The following is a 13,830-nucleotide window of genomic DNA, read 5'->3' on the forward strand; positions in this document are numbered from 1 at the left end:
CCATGGGATTCTCCAGGCAAGAATACTGGAGTGGGTTGCCATTTCCTTCTCCAGGGGATCTTCCCTACTCAGGAATCAAACCCGGGTCTCCTGCAGGCAGATGATTTACTGACTGAGCTATGAGGGAAGCCTATTTTAAAGTATATCCACCCACAACCATTAAAATGCCTTACTCTGACCCCCATGTCCTCCATCCACTACTCCCCATACATCATGCAACCATTAATCTACAATGGTTGCATTATACATACACATCGATATTAGGCACACAATACACCAGCCACCAGCTGGCATACTCTTATACTCCTAGTCCCTACCCGAGTCTCCCAACCACAGCAGATGAACTTCCTCCCTTCCACTGCTGGGGCCCAAACACAACCACACATATCTCATAACTGGGGGGAGCACCAGGAAAAACGAGCCCACTCGGACATCCATCCCAGCCAACTAAGCCTTCAGGGATTTGAAACCAAAGGGCCCTGGCTGCTATAATGGCTACAACCTTGTAAGGACATGAGTCCAAGTTCATTAAGAAGCTCTAGATGAACCCTGTTGCCGCTGTGATTAATAATCATAATAGACAGTCAGCTGGAGGGCTTCCCAGCTGCGCCTCCCGGGGGCCCAGTTCTCGGATCCCCTCTCTATCCACCAGTGAGTAATGGTTTGGTTTATTGGAGACTCTCTTTCCATTTTTTATGGCTTCAATTAAGTGATGGGGAGAATCTATCATGTAACCTTCTTGCTGCACTGCTAAAGACTTCCGGAGGGGAAAATATTTATCAAACCCCCAAACCATCAGAGGAGAGGCTGCGGTAAACCTAATAGGAAGCCAGGGTAGCAAGGAGGTGACCGAGGTGGTAGGAAAAGAAGAAGAAAATATCCACATGGAGGTTTCCTGCCTGGACAAGAGCCACATTGACTGTAAGATATCTGCTTGATTCACCAACATTGGGCTGCTTTTCTCTCCTCACCTCAAATCCCATGCCCCCAGGCAACCTTCCATCAAATATCCAAGTCACGTGGACTCCTGGAGCCCAACAGGTTCAAGGTGGCAACAAGGACAGAGACCCTGGTGAGAGGTGGTCCTCATGGTGAGGGGCACAGGATATTCATCTGATGGGCAGTCCCTGGCCTTATAATATCCACAGAAATGTGGCACCCACTTGAAAACTGCCCACACTCCTCATGAACCTCACAATCCCTGGGTTGATAAGACTGCCAAAGAACCCATTTCCTGGTTGTAGCTACAAATTCCTCCCAACACCAAAGACAACAAACCTTCTCCCAGACCAATTCATTAGAATCTGCCACTGCCTATCCTTGGCCCGGAGTTGGCCCTTACCCTCTCCCTGACCTCTGCCCAGGCAGCCCTGTGGGTAAGCGGAGCCGGCTCTTTTTCTGCCCTTTAAATTATTCACGCCCCAATCTTGGTCACTGGCATTAATCTTTCATTTGCTATTTAGACACCTGATTCCTGGGGCAGGATTGAGAGATGTCATTTAGGAGATCAGGTTGGCCAGAGGGGAGGTCTGAAGGGGGTCAGGGACCTGCTGAGCAACAAGGACCTGCCTGGAATTAATGGGGTCAGCTCCCTGTTCCCCATGGCTCAGAGGAGCAGGAGCAAGAGACAGGAGACACAGATGTGTCTGAAGGAATGAAATCGCAGGTCCATCCAATCCATAAGACCTGAGCATTTGTGCACATGTATGTGTGTGTGAAGATGGGGTGACCGTCACTCAGCTCTCACCCCTCACTGCTATTCACGCAAGCATGGGTGCTTCTTCACATACTACAGAAAGGGGAAAGTGTCTCAGAACGTAGAACAAACTCGACTGCAATCTGAGCCCAATATTAGAGTGAGTGTAGTCCTACTGATGATATCAGGACAAAGAAGGGGTTTGTGTCTCTGCAAACGAATGTTGTCAGATGCCATTTTGCCTGCTCTCCTCACACACCTCCTCAGGGTGGGCCCTGTAGCTGGTGTGTATCTGCCCTTGGGCAGAGGACTGGGGTATCTGGGCACCTATACAGGAGAGCTGGTAACTGGGCGGAGACTGAGGATCAAATAAAAAGGATACCTATGTGAACCCCAGGAGACAGTATGGTCTTCATATGTTAACTGGTAATAACTAAAGGTTACATTGTCTTAGTCCCCAGTCAGTTCAGTTCAGTTGCTCAGTCGTGTCTGACTCTTTGCAACTCCATGAATCGCAGCACACCAGGCCTCCCTGTCCATCACCAACTCCCGGAGTTCACCCAAACCCACGTCCATTGAGTCAGTGATGCCATCCAGCCACCTCATCCTCTGTCGTCCCCTTCTCCTCCTGCCCCCAATCCCTCCCAGCATCAGAGTCTTTTCCAATGAGTCAACTCTTCGCATGAGGTGGCCAAAGTATTGGAGTTTCAGCTTTAGCATCAGTTCTTCCAATGAACACCCAGGACTGATCTCCTTTAGGATGGACTGGTTGGACTTCCTCGCAGTCCAAGGGACTCTCAAGAGTCTTCTCCAACACCACAGTTCAAAAGCATCAATTCTTTGGCACTCAGCTTTCTTCACAAGAGTTCACTCTAATAGAAGAGAAATGATGAAATATATCTCCTCTCCTCCTGCTCCCCCTCTTCTTTCTCTCTTCCCTCTCCTCTTCCCCTCCTTCTTCTTCCCCAGTCTCATCTAAAAATTGGGGCTTCCCCAGTGGCCCAGCGGTAAAGAATCCACCTGCGATGAAGAAGACTCAGGAGACCCAGGTTCTATCCCGTGGTGGGGACAATCCCTTGGAGGAGGGCCTGGCAACCCACTCCAGTATTCTTGCCTGGAGAATCTCCATGGACATAGGAGCCTGGTGGGCTACAGTCTGTTAGCATCACAAAGAGTCGGACATGACTAAAGTGACTAAGCACTCACCCATGCTCACCTACCAATTACAAAGTGCCAGGCACTAAGCTAAATGTTGTATGTTCATTAGCTCAGTTTATACCTACAACAATCCTAGCAGGTGGGATGATCAGTACTCTCACTTTACAGGTGAGGAAACTGACGCTTGGAAAAGTTAATTGCCCAAGGTCTCATGGCTAACGAGTGGTTATGCAGAATTCAAGCGAAGGACATGTGAATAAAGATAATAAGCTCTCAACCTATCTATTTAAGAAGAATAAATAGATAAACACAATAGACTAAAGAGCATTGGGAAAAGAGGTTAGAGTTGTGCTGTACAATAAGGCAGTTACTAGATTCATATGTTAGGTTAAAATTAAATAGAATTTAAGGTCCAGTTTCTCAGCCAAACTGGCCACATTTCAAGTGCTCAGTTGTCAATGGGGCTGGTGGCTACCAGGATGACCAGTGCAAAAATGACTACTGCCATCATCACCGGAAGATCTATTGGACAGTAGCAGGTGAGAAGATAATTTAAGATGTTGGCAAAATGGGATGCTTTTCAGAAAGAAAACATCTGGAGGAAGGATTACATCGACTTGTGAGCTGGTTAGATCTAGAAAGGACAAGAAAACAGGAAAGAAGAGGGTGGAGGCAGTGAGCGACAGATCAATCGATGTCACTCAATATTGCAGAAGGAGGGGACCTTGAGGACTCACGCGTCCAACCCCTTCCCATTACAAAGGAGGCCAGTGACCACTGGAGAAGCCGCTGCCCTGGGGGCACACAGTCGATTAAGCCCAGGGCTCTCCCCATCCCACCCAGCCTGTCATCCTGGGTCCTTTCCATTGTCCCCATTCCTGATCCCTCTTAAGATGTGTACTCAAGAGGTGATTCTCATCACAACTTCACACTATTCTGACTCCTATCGGGTAAGTTTTGCTTGGGAGCAATAAACCGCCTTCATCCCGCTAGTTGCCTCTTCCCTTCTTGTAATGAAGCAAGGCTGCTCAAGAATGAAAAGGTAGGCCTTTAAAAAAGGGAAGCCACCGGAAAGATAAATGGTACACCTGGGGCTTGGGAAGCTGTGAAGTAGGGCTGTTTTCTACTCTGTCCCTAGGGCGTGGCTTAGGGCACATTATGGGACGTCAACAGACACTTCTCAAGTAAACCAGTGGATGGTGGAGTAGGGTCATTGGGTGGGTGGTTGGTTGGATGCATGGATGAATGGATGGATGGGTGGGTGGATGGATGGGTATATGAATGGATGGATGGATGGACAGAAGACATCTGTATAAAAGTTCTTTAAGCACTTCATGGGCTGGGACCACAACCCCTCCACTCTTACCCCCCACTGCTATTGACACAGCATGGGTGCTTCTTCACATACTACAGAAAGGGGAAAGTGTCTCGGAAGGTAGAACAAACTCGACTGCAATCTGAGCCCACTATTAGAGACTGAGTGTAGTCCTACTGATGATATCAGGACAAAGAAGGGGTTTGTGTCTCTGCAAACGAATGTTGTTGGATGCCACTTTGCCTGCTTTAGACATCCACAGACTCTAAGCCAAGCGTGTGACCACTCTACAGGGACTCCTGCTTCCCTTTCAGCCTCAAAGATCATTACCCATCTCGCTGCGAGGGCAACCCATCCTCCTAACATGTCACTGACCAAACAGGACAGTTGGGGAGCCTCTGATAGCCAGAAATGAAATGGCAGAAGGGGTGCCTCATTGAGGGCTCCTGGGCCCCATTTTCTCCATGCCTTAGACAGCCAGGTTTGCTGCCTCCTCACAAGGCCCAGGCTAGGAAAGGGGCCTGCTTCCTTTGTTTCTCTCTCTTTCTGGACTCACGTTCCGTGGTGTTGCCTCCAACTACACATTCAGCCGTTTAAATGATTAAACTGTTTTGAGGCAAAATGAGAAATCTCAGGATATAGACGCTGCCTGGTAGATAAGGAATGAGATAATGCTTTAGCTCACAAATTCCTTGAGGGCAGAGATTTTATTTCTGTATCTTTTAAATCTGAATTTCCGACATGCATAAAAATGCTTGGCAAATAATAAACCACCAATATAAAGGGTGAATAAATAAATGAGAGAGAGGGAGAGAGACTGAGAGAGACCCCATCAGCACTATCCCTGGTACTTCAGCTGGTACCCAGTCAGTTCTTGTTCCATCCCCAGGAAGGCTGGCCTACTCCTTGGTCCTTGGGTCCCTTCTCTTTCTTACTAGGTCCCCATTTCTCTCCTTCAATTCTGTGGTGAAACTGCTTTCTCTGTAACCGCTTGATTCTCACCCTCTAAAGCATCTCGTCCTAGGTCACTTTGGTTTGTGTGTGTGCATGCTCAATTGCTAAGTCATGTCCGACTCTTTGAGATCCCACGGACTATAGACCTCCAGGCACCTCTGTCCATAGAGTTTTCCAGGCAAGAACACTGGAATGGATTGCCATTTCCTCCTCCAAGGGATTTTCCTGACCCAGGAATCAAAACTGTGTCTGCTGCATTGGCAGGCATATCAAGCCTCCGGGGAAGCCCTCTCATTTTGGTTTACTAGGATCAAATTCCCCTAATCCAAAATTTTTATGTTTAAGATTTTTTTTGAGCTGATGTACAAAAAGAGATGCTGGGCACTGAAAAAGACTTCCAAGCACCCAGCCAACTCTGTCGTCTGGATGACTGGGTCTCCCTAGACCCCTTGGCAGCCCCATCACCCACACTAAGCCATCCCGCTGCTGCTATCAGTTTTATTTTATTTTTTATTTTACTTGATTATACTATTTTATCTTATTTTATCATCACAGCCATTTCTTACATCAGAAAGTGACCTGAACCTAATAAAGCTTCTCCTCACTGTCTATCAGAGTTCATTCATTCTTCCCCAAGGTTCTCCATCCCAGACGTCTACCCTGGACCCTCGGACTGAAAAGGCATATTCACCTTAAATTCTTAGAATTCTTACCTGTGGATGGCTCTTCCTTACAGGACAGTGCAATCTGTTCTGTACTATGACATGAGGGTCAAAGCCTCCTGATGAACATGACCCCTTGACCTTCCCAAAGTCCCAGAATCAAGATGGACTGAACCCAGCTTAGCTCTTAAAGTCTGGAATAGTCTGCTTCCAACTAAGCAAACTGTATTGTAATGCGTTATCTGGTTGTTAAAGGTCTTTATGGAGGATACTGATGATTAAACAGCTTTGAGACTAGGAAGCTTGGCTAAGCACTAGTTCATGGAGTCATTATTTTGTCTAGTTCATAGTCATGCCAGGCACAGTTGAGAGAAAAGAAAGGGAAACCAGGTAGCCTCTAAGACTGAGGCAAACGCTCTTGAACAAATCAATGATTTTCCTTCCATTGCATAGAGAAAAACTGGCAGTGACAAGCAGGTGGAGACGCAGAGGGAAAGGAAAAAGGAGACAGAGAAAGGTTGGGGAGGAGTGGGGAGGGGTTACACCAGTGTTCCCACCCTCTGCTCATTCTTCCCCTTTTCTTCCTCCACACCTGAATTTCTGTTCTGTTTTTAATGGCTGGGACCTGTGATCTGTTGGCCTCAATCGATAATTGATGTTTTTCAACGATATCCATGACACTTTGGGCAATATGTTTGTAAACACAAAGCCACCTCGGATCTTGCCTCTTGTCACCTTGCATAAGAGCCATCCTTCGTCACTCCCGTGTCAGCAGCCAATCGAAGGGGTCAGGAAGGGAGCTCTGTGGCCTTGGTCCTGGGTCTTGCTTGTTTTTCTCTTTTCCTAAGAGCAAACATTCCTTATTCACTGCCCTCTGGGAAAATTGAAACCTCCCCCTTCAAATGGGAGAAAAATTGGGCAGAAATGAGGAAATGGCCCTACTGGGATCAGGCATTGCATCTCGACCCTCCTGGACCGCAGTGCTCTGGGGAAGGGAGACACAGTGGGGAATCCACACCCACCTGGCTTGAACCTGGGCTTTGGGCACAGATAACGATGCCCTGAGCAGACGTAGCTGAGAGGCACGCGTCCAAATGTTATCCCCAACATCCAGGTACACAACAGTAAATTTCCTAGGTTCACCTAGACTGGCAGCTTTCTTTACATTTTGAACAAAGACCCATAAACCAAAGAAACAGTTTACATCACAATTGAGTGCACATATGCCTACTTAAGTGAAATTTTTTAAAAAAATCTTTAAGGAGAAAAACTGCCTTACAACAAATGATGTACTCTGATTTTTCTGCCATTTTTCTGTTGTTGTTTTTTTTTTTCATCTTGAATGCTGATCATCATGTTCCACTAAGTTGATTCATAACTGACTTGTGGGTTGTGACCCAGAGTTTGAAAAAAAATATCGGACTAGACCAGGGTCAGCAAACTTATCGGTAAAAGCCAGGTGAGAAATATGTGCAGCTTTGCGGGCCATATTATCTGTCACAACAGTTTTCCTGTTGCAGCAGGAGCCACAAACGGTGAGTAAACACTTAAGTGTGGCTGTGTTCAAATACAACTTCCCTGAAATGCATGATAAATCACATTTCATATAATGTCCGCATGTCATGAAATACTGTTCGCCTTTTTTTTTTTTTTAAATCATTAAATAATGTAGAAACCATCCTTAGCTCCTGGGCTGTACAAAGTCAGGGTGTGGTCCAGCCATAGCCAGACAGCCCCCAGCCCACACCATGTCTGCCACCATGCTTGGGGTGTGCTGCTAATCCTTCTCTCAAGGGTTCGGTATCCACGAACAGGCTGGGCTGTGGAAGCCCCCTCCTCACAGGTGCCCTTAGTCAGGGTCAAGCCCATGTTGATCTCGCGCCTATGTGTTAGAATCTGAGTTCTAACATATTCAATTAACAGTTTGTTCAGAGAGAGTGTGCTTTTTCTGCCATGAGTTTCTCCCACTGTCTTTAAATATCACTTTGCTTGCTTATGGTCTTCCTGAGAATGTGAAGCAATAGATCCCAGAAGCTGCTGGTCCAGCAGAAGACAGGAAAGTATCTGCTCTTTCCAAGCCTTCTCTTGGCTCATGGATACCATCTGCTCGGGAGCTCATTCCCTGGGCCTCCTCTCTTGGTTTGGCTGAACAGAGCCCCACCAGCTAATCTGAAGCCACAGGGCCTGGAAACTGCCATTCTAACTTCTGTCTCTGTGGGCTGACTATTCTAGGTGTCCTGTAAGCGGACTCATACAGTATTTGTCCTCTGCTGTGTTGCGCTAAGTCGATTCAGTCACGTCCGACTCTTTGTAATCCCATGGACTGTAGCCCACCAGGCTCTTCCGTCCACGGGATTCTCCAGGCAAGAATACTGGAGTGGGTTGCCATGCCCGCCTCCAAGGGATCTTCCCGACCCAGGGATCGAACTTGGGTCTCTTATGTTTCTTGCACTGACAGGTGGGTTCTTTACCACTAGTGCCGCCTGGGAAGTCTTTTGTGATGGGCCGATTTCACTGAGCATCATGTCTTCAAGGTTTATCCTTGTCATAGTATGTATCCGTTTCTTCCTTCTTAGAGTTGAATAGATCACTTTCTTTTAACAGGTGGGTTCCCCAGATTTTCCTAGAAAGTGAGAATATAACTGGGCCTTTCCCAGATTTAATACAGATTTCAAGACAAACTCTTTTCATATGTTCCCCCAGAAATATCAAGTTTAGATGCCACTCCATCTCCTTGTCATTACCCTGTTCTTAGAACATTCCCTGGTTCGGTTTACCCTCCCACTCTTTAGTGCGGTGTCACAAAGAGGAAGCTGAAATTCCCAAATTTAAATCTTAGCTGCTTCTATACTGTATGAGCTAAAGGTTTTGACCAGAACTTCATCTATAACATGGAAACATCCACCTTACATGTAACGATGTTGTAAAAGTAAAATGAGATTAAAAGCAAATTGTCTAACACAAAGCTTAGAACTTAGCCCTCAAAATTATAACTGTTTTTCACCCAATTCATCATTTCCAGGGTCACAGTCTGGTTCCTAGTATCCCAAAAGGAACCCTGGAGATTCCCCCAGGAAAATCCCAGAACCTCTTTTTGAGATGCCAACTGAGTTACTACAAAAAGTACCACAGTCAGAGCCTGCTATGCTATGCTATGCTAAGTCACTTCAGTCGTGTCCGACTCTGTGTGACCCCATAGACGGCGGCCCACGGGAAGATGTCAAATCCAGCACTGCTTTTCTGTGACCTGGGCAAGCCAGCATCTTTCTATCCTCTAGCCTCCTCCTCTGTGAAGTTTAGCAAATAACGCCTCTAAAATCTTGCTCACAATGAGGCAAGGGCTTCAAAGGTCTCAGAACTTTTCACAGGGAAGTCATTGTCAAATGTACGCATGTGGTTACAACAAATGCTAATACCTTGGGAACTAAAACACCCAGTTGCTCCCTGAATGCTCTGAGTCTTCACCTGATGCCAGGACCCATCCAAGAGGCCGGGAAACAAGGATGGACTAATGACCTCATTACCCATCGCCATGCATGACTGTGCACATGTGTGACCCAGAGACTGTGACTTACAGAGAACAATGAGTGCCTTCTGCAGACCACACTGATCACCCACCTCAGAGAGGAGAAAGTTAACATCTACTGGGGATCTACTGTATATTACCAAGTATTCCACACCCACAATGACATTTAATCCTTCCCATATGTGAGCACATAGAAAGAAGCACAGTGAGGATACGTAGTTAGTCTAAAGCCACACGGCTGGTATCTCGTAAAGTTGATATAAAAAATAGTTTTGTCTGCCTCCAAATTCTGTAAAGTTTCTACTCTTCTACACAGCCATTCTAATAAAACCCAATCCTAAATATTCATCATAAATCCACCCAGAGATGGACTCGCATTGGTCCTACCTAATGGCCTGGCTCTTGTTTCCTTTCTCTCCCCCTTATGGCTCAAGCTAATTAGTCATGGTCTTAGTCCAACATCCAATTGCCAATTTTCTGGCCACTGGGTTCATGGAGAGAAGGAAAGTAGCATTCATTGAGTGCTTTCTAAGACCCCAGCCCTATTCCAGGAACTCCTGGAATGTATTAGCTCTCTTAATTTTCATAATAACCTTGGAAAGGGGGTAATTTCCCCACTGGACAGAAGGTCAGAAAGGTTAGGTAACTCTAGACAACCCAGGAGGTGAATGGACGAGGTGGTCCATAGCACCTTGGGAACCTCAGACAAACTCTCCCATAGCTGAGGCCACCAAGTCTCTTCGCCTCATCAGCCTCAGAGACACAGGGGAGAGGAAAATGGATCAATTATCATCCCTGTCCCTCTAGCCCCTTGAGGTGGCTCAGGAATGTTTACACAGGTCCCGAGTTGTGTTCTTCCTCTCTAGCCTCCCGCATGAGCAGGGCAGAATTATCCAAGAAGGGCTGGTCATCAAGCAAAAATCTGTCCTCCAGAGGGCTCCACATCTCCAACACATCTCCAACACTGTGCTAGATACTTTGCATCCATCATCTCAATTCATTTTTAGGACAATAACATCACGTCTTTATTTCCACTTTGCACAATTTGTGCATTATTTCTTTTGATTGTTCCCAGTAGGCCAAAGCTTACAAACTAAAGTAATCCTCCCAACCTCATCCAGTTGGGAAGTATAAAGCCAGGATTCAGACCCTGCTCCGCCCACTCTAACCAATCTGTCCTCTGCCCCAGACATACTGCAGGGACAGCCCCACCTCCCATTTGACTGATGGGTAAGCTGAGTCCATGAGCAGGGCAGGGCAGTGGTTGCAGACTCAGGACTACAGAGTCCCAGTCACACTTCTGTCTGGCTTTTCTAGAGATGGTGATGGAGCCCAACAGAGACTGTGGGCTGGGAGAGATCCTTGATAAAAGCTAATGTTGAAAAATAAAACTGAGCAGTCTGTCTAATCATTCATCATGCCTCCCTTCTGCAATAGCACAGGGTTTTAAAGAATTCTACTCTTCCCTGAAATGAGTCAATAACAAAATATCTGATTGTGACTGGCTCTCCCTTCCGCTGTCTCTGCTGCAGAATGTTTTCTGCTTATCCCTGTCCTGTGTCTTCATAATTGTGTTATTCACATAGCAACGCACAGGGATGGAAGGGCGAGAGCCAGCAGCGCCTGCACCAAGGGGAAGACTGGACATCCCTCCAGGATGATGCACCGCTCGCCCCCGGGGCTCCCTGGGCCAGGTGGGGTGACACCGAGGGCAACCCCCTGGCCAGAGCTGCCCCAGACCATTTCCTGAGCAAGCATTTATGGGGCTTCCCAGGTGGCGCAGTGGGAAAGAATATGCCTGCCAATGCAGGAGATGCAGGTTTGATCCCAGGGTCTGGAAGATCCCCTGGAGGAGGAAATGGCAACCCGCTCCAGTATTCTTGCCTGGAGAATCCCATGGACAGAGGAGCCTGGCGGGCTACAGTCCGTGGGGTTGGAAAGTGTCGGACACGACTGAGCACCCCACAAGGGTTTAGGAGGACACCATACACCTGAACTCTGCCCCCTTTAGGTTCAATTTGGAATTGTAGTTTTAATAAACACCCTCCCCCAAATGGCATATTCTGCTAGCATGCAGTTTACTAGCTGTCAAGCTCTGTGCTAGGGCTGCTACATCCTGGCTGGGAGGCAAGTCCTCTTTGAGTGTCAGCCCTCCACACATCCTCCCTGCTCATCCATCCTCCCTGAAAGCCACTGTGAAGGTGTCTCTCAGGTCCGCTTGGGACTGGGTATCTTGGCCCCACTGCACCAGTGGGGTGAACCATGACGACCCCTGCCCTACCCCGGCCGCCATCTCCAGACATGCTGCCGCTTCCCCTTCCCAAGGAGGTGTGTGGGACACAGAGAACCTTTCTCCCAGATCCCCGACTTGCTTGCTGCCAAATCTGTGCCAACCGGGGCCCTGTTCTTGGAGGCTGCTCAGGCCAGGCTGGTCTCTTCTGTGCCTCCCCAGCACTGAGATAATAAAGGTGGAGATTTCTCCTCCTCCTTCCAGAGAGCAGACCAATTAACATTTTTAAAATTACCACTGGAGAAATACACCTAATTAGCCACTTTAAAGGAAACCTTAAAAAAAAAAAGTCATAAATTTCTAACTGGACACAGCTTGGAGACACTTTGAAAGCTAATTGTGTGTTTCTGGTCCTAACAGGGGAATTGGTAAGAGTTAGAAGCAGATTTTATGACCTTGGTGGGAAAGTGCAGGGAAATGGGTGGGTGGGGGGCGGTTGTTGACCTGGGCTGGGAGGGTAATTTCTATTTATAGGAATAGATGGGACCCTCCTTATTCCCCCTCCCCTTCTGCTTCCTCCTCCCTTTCCCCCTCCATCCCCATCTCATGTCCTGCCTTGATCAGGGGCACCTGCCTTGCATGAATGTGAAGCCAGACAGCGGTGGACACCCAGCCTGGTACAGATACAAGGAAGAGAAAACGAGCAAGAGGAGAAGGCTGCTGGAAGGAACAGAGAAGACAGGAGCCATGGCCGGGTTCCAGGAACCTGTTTCTCATTTACGTTTCCCGTTCAACTACCCACCATGTCCCGGGTGAGAGTCCGGGGGGCTGCTGTGAAAGTGCTGCCGGGCCCCGCCAGTTCCAAACGGGAGGCCCCGGGGCTTCCGCAGCCCTTTCGCTTCCTCCAGGCACACCCTGCACTGTGGATCCCCACTGCCTGGTCCCGAAACTGAGAACACACATCCTAACGTGAAGGGAGAGGTTCTGAGGGGCCTCACTCGGGGGATGGCTGTATGGTGGGGTGTTGGTTCCAGGGGAAGGGATGAGAAGACCTCCCTGCCAGAGGAGGCTGCAGAAAGAAGGGAGGCCAGGGAGAACAGTGACCTCTGCAGTGGCCCCCAACCCTCCTGCAGACCCTACCCGCCAGCGCCAGACCATCAATAGCCCTCTCCTGCCCACAGTTACAACCTGAAGAGCTGCCAGCCAAGGGGGCAAGAGTGGGTGTCCCCCTTCCATCCCCACTCCGGGGGCTGCACGCCTCCGGCTGGGTTGCAGGGTAGAAGCTAAGGGAAGAACATGGCCCCCAACCCCTGCGAGGCCCACACACAGTGGCCGGTGTTGTGCGTGCCCCACCCTGGGTGTGGCCTCCATGTTGGGTGAGCAGAAGCGAGGGTTTGAGTTTTATAAACGGAACAAGTGAACCTCAGACATGAGAAACCATTCACCCGAGTAGCAGCTTTGTATGTCTGCCTCAGTCCTTGAGACCACATTCTTTATTCGTGAAGACCTTTGGTTCTCTACGGTAAAGGAGACTACAGAGAAACTACACCCAGTTTGGAAACACATTCTGGAAAGCCTACAGTACAGCATGCATTCTCAAGGGGGCATGAGCACCCCCAAGAGGGTGAAAATGGAGGGCATAATGCCCTCTTGGACATTATGGTGGTCTGGGCCCTCCAAAGCCCAAATTCTCAAAGCTTAACATAGTCTCGCATTTGAAAGAATTTAAATTTAGTTGTTCTTTTCTTTTTTTCTCCTAGTGGAGGAAAGTGATAATGAGAAAAGGGTTGAGAGATGCTAGAGCCCAGGGTCCACCTCCATGGCCATCCAGGCTGGACCCGCTGATGTCCTGCCCATGGGGATTGACCTCAGCTGACTGAAGAGGACATGGGCCACAGGAGCGGGCTCTGTCCTAGTGGGTGAGCCCTAGACATCCCGACAAAGACAATCCCAGGCGTTAGAGGTGGTGGCAGAGTCCAGCAGTCCTGGGGCTTGAAGCAACACCAGGGTAGGCAACTGTGTAAGATGCCACAATGCTGTGTATCCTTCTGGGTCCCAGGAAAGAGCTTCCAGAACTCAAAACATGGGGATTTTCACACCCCTCACCGCAGACCTCAAGCCCTAAGCGATGGAGTACCAGGTGGACTGGCCAGGCAGGCTCCTGGGGCAGGGATGGAGGGTGGGGCTGAGAGGATGCGGGGCCTTGAACATGGTCGGTGGAGCCAGGGTACTTGGGGAGGAGGAATGCGGGGCAGGGAGGAAGCCTGAGTCCCTGAACTCCTCAGGTAC

At 48.5% G+C, this 13,830-nt stretch overlaps 1 protein-coding gene across 1 annotated transcript in view; it reads right to left on the reverse strand.

Annotated features, from left to right (window-relative positions):
* PLXNA4 (plexin A4) overlaps nt 1–13,830 on the reverse strand; it is a 481,515-nt gene that overhangs the window by 305,030 nt on the left and 162,655 nt on the right. The window lies entirely within an intron of this gene.

The sequence above is a fragment of the Bos indicus genome, chromosome 4 (assembly GCF_029378745.1).
Source record: "Bos indicus isolate NIAB-ARS_2022 breed Sahiwal x Tharparkar chromosome 4, NIAB-ARS_B.indTharparkar_mat_pri_1.0, whole genome shotgun sequence".
Taxonomy (NCBI): Eukaryota; Metazoa; Chordata; class Mammalia; order Artiodactyla; family Bovidae; genus Bos; species Bos indicus.